Below are 7,864 nucleotides of genomic sequence, written 5' to 3'. Positions count from 1 at the left end.
TATATATATATATATATATTCACACAAGTGCACAATATAGGAAAACAAATTCATAATACGCTTTTAGATATTTATAAGTAAGCATAGATAAGCCAAGCATTACGAATACATTCTTATTGATTTGCATTCTACTCCATAAATCATTGCCAATTTTAATTCTATCTTTAAATCCTGATCAGATTTTGTTGGAATTTCTCTTGTTTACTAAACACAAGTGAGGCATTCAAGGTCAATGGAAATTATTATTGTCTTGAAAACAAATATCTTGTTTTTTTTTTCCATCTCTATCCATTATTACCCTCTAGCCTCACTTAGTGTTCAGTGAAAAATACCATATACATTGTGTTACTTAAAACCGTAACCACTCTCTCAGTAAACCAGCAAACGCAACTGATGATTTCTCTATTACTGGTACCTCAAATCTTATTACCTGCATTCCTTTACGTTTTTGTTGTTGTTGTTGTTCAGAATTGCGACCAACCGATTGCTGGCAGAGACAATTTCGTGTTTTATTCTGGTATTGTATATGATGTTCCAAACTATTCATTATGACTTTAATTTTTGTATGACAATGAGAAATGCTTTGACCGAAATTGATGTTATGAAATCTAAAACAATAGCCAATGGAAATAATTCCAAATAGAATCAATTTATTGAAGATTTTAGACAATATGTACAAGCCAAACTAAAGTGAATCTGGTCTTTAAAGCCAACCTGAGTAATAAATAAACATATTTCTGTCTTACATGTCAACTTCAGGAGAGCATTTTCTTATCAGTTTGATAATCTCAGTTGACTAAATATTCGAGCATGCTTCCAGTGTAATTGTTTTCGCCAGACACTCTAATTTCTATTATCCAGCATAATGACAACTTATGCTGGAATAATTTATCTTTATATTTGTTTTCAACTCTAAACAACTGAACCGTGAATTTAAATTCCAAGTTTATCAAATATTGAAAATTACAAGTTGATCAAATATTTTCAACCAATAATATTACATATGTGAGTTCTGACACTAATTGCACAGATGTATTTAAAGTAGCATTTAATGAGCATAAGTCTAACGTTTAATTTGTGTGCTCGTGGAACTTATAAATATACTTGTTGAGTACCCACGACGGGTGGCAGTGATAATTAGAGAAACGTTATTTGAGGCTGTTAGTGGAATGAAATAGCGAAATTGGTATAGAAATAACAACAACAATATTCAACATTATGTTTATGAGGATATAGGTATCAGGGTATCCATATACTCTAGAGACCGAGTGTTGGTTACTTCTGTGACTACAAATCGTGGCTAGATGATCTGAAATATTCGGTAATATGCCCAATTTAGCTGATGGAGAAATGCAATTGAGATGTCAGCTAAAATGATCACCAAGATGTCGTAAATATTTCACCTATATATAATGCAATAAAAACAAAATGGGGTTTAACATTTACGACGGCTGTTTTGGTAGTACTTTATTGATGTATTCATAGCTTACATTATACCAGAAATTCACCATCATCAGGTAAAGTTTTAAATCCCATTTGTGTTTTCTTTATACTAACGCTACACCTTGACCCAACCCTGAGTTGCAGCTACGGTTTAAATTGGATTTGGTGCTTACATATCTACAATGTCCTACCAGCACATGATACCCATCACACTGTGAGCCCTATACCATTGTGCCTAGCAATTTCTGGTATCCTACGGATTGATACACTTAGATTCTAATGAATCTAATCAATTGAACGTTTTCTCATTGCAATAAATACGTTTCAAAAGCGCATTAAATGCCAAACAAGATTAGCAGAGTATTGTGTAACTTTTTTTAGATCTTCCTATATTTCCCATACTTTAGATGAATTTACAATTGTGAAAATGACTAGAATAGAATCTAATGTAGTCTCTTCTATGGAAGGGTAGCTTCTCACACATGCAACACAAACACATACACCTTATCAAATACTCTAAAACTAACAATATGGATATTTATCGCACTCAGTCACACAGTCTGTCTCTGAGTACATACAAACATACACACACACACACACTCACACCTCCACAATAGAATCACAAACGACATTACTGTATTTCGTTATTTCAATCGATGCATTTTTTAATAAATAAATTTACATATCACGACGTAAATAAGAACTAACTTCAAGATATGTTAATATTTGTGCAAATCGAAGCCAAAGAAAATCTGGATGTTGGATAAGCATCTTTAAGATTTTAAGCTAATTATTGCAATAACCAGTTATTATGCAATAATTTCAAAACAATACTAACAATTCTGGAATGTAAATCTTTCTAAGATTACATAATTATTGGGGTAGAAGAAAGTTAGTTCTATGTAAATAATAACAAATGTGAAATAGTTATGAAATTAGTAAAAATAATGCAATAGTCTTTGTTTACTTAAGTACTGTTTGATGCTTCTATGGACTAAGTCGGCAACAATTAAGCAATTCATTCTATTCATTAGTGAACGTCCCAAATAGGTGGAATCGTTGGGATGGCGTTTCGATCTACGATGTATATTTAGGAGTTTAGATCGAGTGAAAACAGTCTGTCATGAAGTTTGATTCCTACATTTTAACTTCGAAAGACAGTAAGAGATAAAAGCTAAAATCAATCATAGGACTAATATGGCAAGTAATTTTCAACACTGATATGGACCAAATTTCACATCAGCTGAATTTAAACTCAAACAACAGAGAGGCAGAATAACTCTGTAACGCATTTTATATGGCTCTCTCCAGACTATGTCATCTGGACGGTCTGGTTAGGCAACAGGAATGTTTGATAATGTGAGTTATATTATGGAATGTGGAGTCTAACGTTTCGGACATCTGAGAATTAGGAAATACAAAACTAGGTATTCAAGCTTGTTGAATAATAAAAATGAAGAAATGGTAAAGTCATGCATTGGCAAGAATATATCACTTTTATCCATTCTCTGAGGTCTGACAACGTCCGAAACGTTATATTCTAAAATTCTCACCGCAACAGATCTTTCTGATATATCCTTTGAGATCGTAAAGTAGAGAATCTTAGTACAAAGTTTTCAGACAGAAATATATTTAACATTAGGACAACTCAATGTATAGTTAGTATTGTTTTTCTTTAGGACTAACACAGCATTGGTGATGGACTGATGGATTGTTAAGCTTATTATATTTTAATAAATTGATTTATATTATCTCCTATGATGTGCATTCAGTTTTAACTACACTAGAAGTGATTTGAGAGATGTGGCTGCTAAATCTAGCGCAACAGGCAACCACCTAGTACTTCCACACCAACATCATATTCTTCGTATGTTATGATAGAGCGAGTGCATTTGTTAACTGCTATTTTCTTAAGTCGTTAGTTTAAATTATGTTTGTCACAAATGGCCTTCATGAAGATATACATGATGTCGCTAAAGAACACTTTACTCTATTAAAAAGTTCTACCAATTTCTTTATTCTTTATTTCATTTTAGCTATCGAGTCTAAGGTCATGTTTAGAAGCTCCTTCTTCACTGCCATATATTCAAATAAAACAAAATCGATATATGAAGAAGCACAGCATATCTGATGGTTAAATATTTACGAAACCAAATAATACTTCAAACAAATATTTCTTTATTCTTAAAGCCAAACGCTGCAGGCAATAAAATCCAATCACGTTTTCCTTCAAATAATAAAGATTTACTGCACAATTGTTATGTTGCACGTCTCGTAATAAAGATACGGTGTGTTGCCTACGACACCACTCTTACACGGGTAACTTTCCTTGCAGAATAATTCGAACATATCCTTGCAAAGTGTTTGAGATATATTACGTACACGGGATGGTTTCAATATAAACCGATGAAGATTAAATATAATTGATTAGCGGCCATAAACAAAACTAATAACAATCCTCATTGCATTATAAAAAAGAGTAAACATACAGAGTAAGGTCCACATTTAGAGAAATGTTGACTAAGTCGCTGAGCTTCCATACGAAGCTATGGATTAGCGGTAATATGAGTCCTTGACCCATCAGCTTCAAGTATTTAATGTATACTGAATAAAATAAATCCCATCGAGCATGAAATAATGTTTACTATTTGCGGTTGCATCTGCTTCACATACGCTGATGTCTTTGAGATGGGTATGTCACGAACCTCATTTGAATTTTTCTTAAAACGTTTATGATAACCATAATAACATCGATATATGCATTTGCTAACTAACAGATGATTAGGAAATACAAAACTAGGTATTCAAGCTTGTTGAATAATAAAAATGAAGAAATGGTAAAGTCATGCATTGGCAAGAATATATCACTTTTATCCATTCTCTGACGTCAGACAACGTCCGAAACGTTATATTCTAAAATTCTCACCGCAACAGATCTTTCTGATATATCCTTTGAGATATTGTTATATGCATTTAGATGTACATTACGTAAGCTCACACAATTACTTTGACACTGAAGTGTAAGCATATCAAGAATGAACATACGAGAATATATCTTCTCGTCCTTCATGTCAAGTGCTATAAATGTTCATGTTTGAATCACATATCTATGTCTAGTAAATTGATTGAGGGTACAATACTCACGTAGAATTATAATGGTTAATATGCATTGACGATTGTCCTTGTACAATGAGTATGGCTAATTTAGTTTTATAAAAGATAATGTGCAGTGAATGTATTTATGGCAGTTAAAACTTCACAATACTGTATAAGCATGTTAGTTGCTCTACTTCTTTATTCGACAAAGTGTCTGTATGGTAATACACGGATAATTCAACAGGATATGTCATTTTGAATATTGGTCATTGCATGCAAACTATAAACGGAAACAGTCAGCTTAGATAACTGAGAAGCTTTGAATGTAAGCCAGTTACTGGAGGTGTCTACACATAGAGCAAGAGTTAAAACTCGCACATATACATACTAAAGAACTATTTGCAAATGCATAATATGTTGTATAATATTGTGTAGTTTTATCCCAAGTGGTTTCGAATTAAGCAGACTTATGACTGAACGGGTTCCTCTAATGACGATCACCTATTTTTGTATATCTCATCCGGTATTATTCAACGTTACTTTCATTTCTAAAGATGATAAATATTTGTTTTTCATTTGAAGTTGTTTCATTTGGAGTTTATTTTAGAACAGCCTGTTTATAATATCTGCAAAGTGAGGTGCTCAGTCAATATTTTAAGTATTTTAGTTTCACAAGCCTTTACGTAATAATCGATGTGACATACAGGTCACTCAGTTTAAAATCATCGCCACTTTCCTCGGATGAGTTCTTTTTCAGGCAAACATGCAGACAATGTCCTAATTTTCTTAGATATTATTGCCTGCAGCTACTCATATAAAAGAGAGGAATGATTTAAACACAAATTACGATGCTAATATTTAATATTTCTAATGACATGAGGACACAACGTGAATTGGCGAGCTGAGTGAATCGTTAATGCATTGGTTAAAATGCTTAGCGGCATTTCTTCCAGATCTTTACGTTCTAAGTTCAAATCCCAAAACTAGCTTTCCCTTTCATCCCTTTCGGATCACTAATGTTCCCTCTTTCAGGGTAACATAATGTCCGTGACTACTATGCAATGAAAATCTAATAACAAGAATACGTCCTAGGTCTCAAGAAAACATAACCAAAAATAATGACACAACATACTCTTGAAGTATATTCACAATAATTGGTAAATATCCTGAATTATTTGGTTGTTGACATAATTAATGTTTGCTTTTCCATATTTGGCTATTTACCCTAGTTTCAGGGGGGTTGTTACTATTCTTGTAATTATTGCTGTTTTTTGTTATATATTTTTGGTTCCAATTGTTTGGTTCCATCATAATCTAGTAGACGAAACGTCAATGACCACACATCCAAGGTTCCATATCACAGATGTTAACAGTCACTCATTTTCTTACGAAAACTTGCCAAGAGACGTTTTCCGAGAGTGAACATTTAATATATTTTCTTTGCATTTAATAAGATTGCATAAACCTCTCCTTCTTCTATAAAATGTTCTTGTATTAAATACAAAGCTTCCAGAAGATATATCTATCCAGACTGCTTGTTAAAATGTGGATCAGGGAATTAACGTTAATTCCGAAACGACGAAGAGAAACGTACAATGTCCATTTGACGTAAAGTGTGCCAGATAATGGATTAAATATTTTATCGTCCACTTTATTTTAGGAAATAAAATTTTCAGTTTGCTCACATTGATAAAATAGAGTATTGAAAATCATGTTCTTCTTCAAACATTACTTACTATATAAGTTGACTGCCAACTAAGGAATTATTCTTTGATTCTACAGACGTTTCTATATGCACGATTGTATGCTTCAATTTGCCAGAGTATCAATTGAAAAGCAAATATACTAGGTTCCGATTTTATTGCAATGTCGTACTGTATTTTCTGGCGCTGTACTTTTTGCTTTAGTTGTGACTTACCTTTTGAGTGACGATACTTTAAAATTACCTTCTACTTGTTGAAATACTGCTATTTAGACATATTACTAAAAGGCTTTATAAAATATTCAAACACTAAAAACGTTTGCATATCAATTTGATAATCATGAATATTAAGTCATTCTAAAATATTATTCGTGTATTTCGTTTCAAAATAGTTTAGTGCACACATTTTGAAATAGCTGAGATATGCAAAAAAATTCTTTCATCATATACACCTTGAGGAGGATGTAAAAAGTTTTATAATTTATTATTTGAAATTTTTCGCATAATATGTACCGAAATAATTTAGCAACTTATGCAAATTTGCGAATTAATTTTAAAAGTTTAGTCCGAATACATCCTGTATCTAGATCAGATTTTCGCAACCGGGGTCTAAATGGGCTTTGGGGTTCTATATAATGTTTCCTCATTAAACTCTATGTTTGTATGTATGTGTAAGTATAAGATACAATAAATAATTTAATGACAGATCATTATCAGTAAGTGTAGGCAACGAGAAAAAATTGATGAAGAAACTTCTAGCATTATGCGATACATTCAGAAAATATCTGTATGAAATGATTCTCTGCAGTGTAAACGAGATGAAAGAGGCAGTGGTACACGAAGTGAGAAAGGAGGAAGAAGAAAGGCGGAATGTACATTTGGTGCAATGCAGTCAACAGGGGCAGTGCCTGAGATGGGAGGAAAACGTGGTCAGTCGCAGAATCTCATGGAAGGAACTTTGGGCTTGGGAACAAGCAAGAACAGCCTTCCTGATCAAGTCTACCTTCGACGTTCTACCATCACCAGCGAACTTAGTTCGATGGAACATAAAAACAACCGATGAATGTGGATGCGGGGAGAAAGCGACGGTGAGACACGTTCTGTCAAGCTGCAGACTAGCACTGGAAAGGTATACATGGCGCCATAATCAAGTCCTTGGCGTCATAAGTGCAGCACTCAAGGAGAAGATCGAGGGATACAACAGAGGAGAGTACCCCAAAGTGGAAAAGCGCAGGAAAATATACTTCAAGAAGGAGGGGAAAGGACGTAAGATCAGGCCTCCAATTAAAATATATGAGATAGACGAAAGATGGAAGGGATAGTGGGAGCTGGCCATGGATTTGGGAAGTCTAGCAGTGTTTCCACTTATAAAAACAACAAAAAGACCAGACTTAGTCATATGGGACACGGAACAGAGAATAGGAATCTTGCTAGAACTGACAGTACCATGCGAAGAAAACATCGACAATGCAGAGAAACGAAAGGAGAAGAGATATGAAAAATTAATCGAAGAGTGCAGAGAACAGGGATGGACTGTCGAGTACTACCATCTGGCAGTGGGGGCTAGAGGCTTCATTGAAAGAAAAATGACAACGCTATTCAAGAGAAGATTTGCGTTTTCAA

This window comes from Octopus bimaculoides, chromosome 3 (assembly GCF_001194135.2).
Source record: "Octopus bimaculoides isolate UCB-OBI-ISO-001 chromosome 3, ASM119413v2, whole genome shotgun sequence".
Taxonomy (NCBI): domain Eukaryota; kingdom Metazoa; phylum Mollusca; class Cephalopoda; order Octopoda; family Octopodidae; genus Octopus; species Octopus bimaculoides.
Note: the sequence above shows the minus strand (reverse complement) of the source record.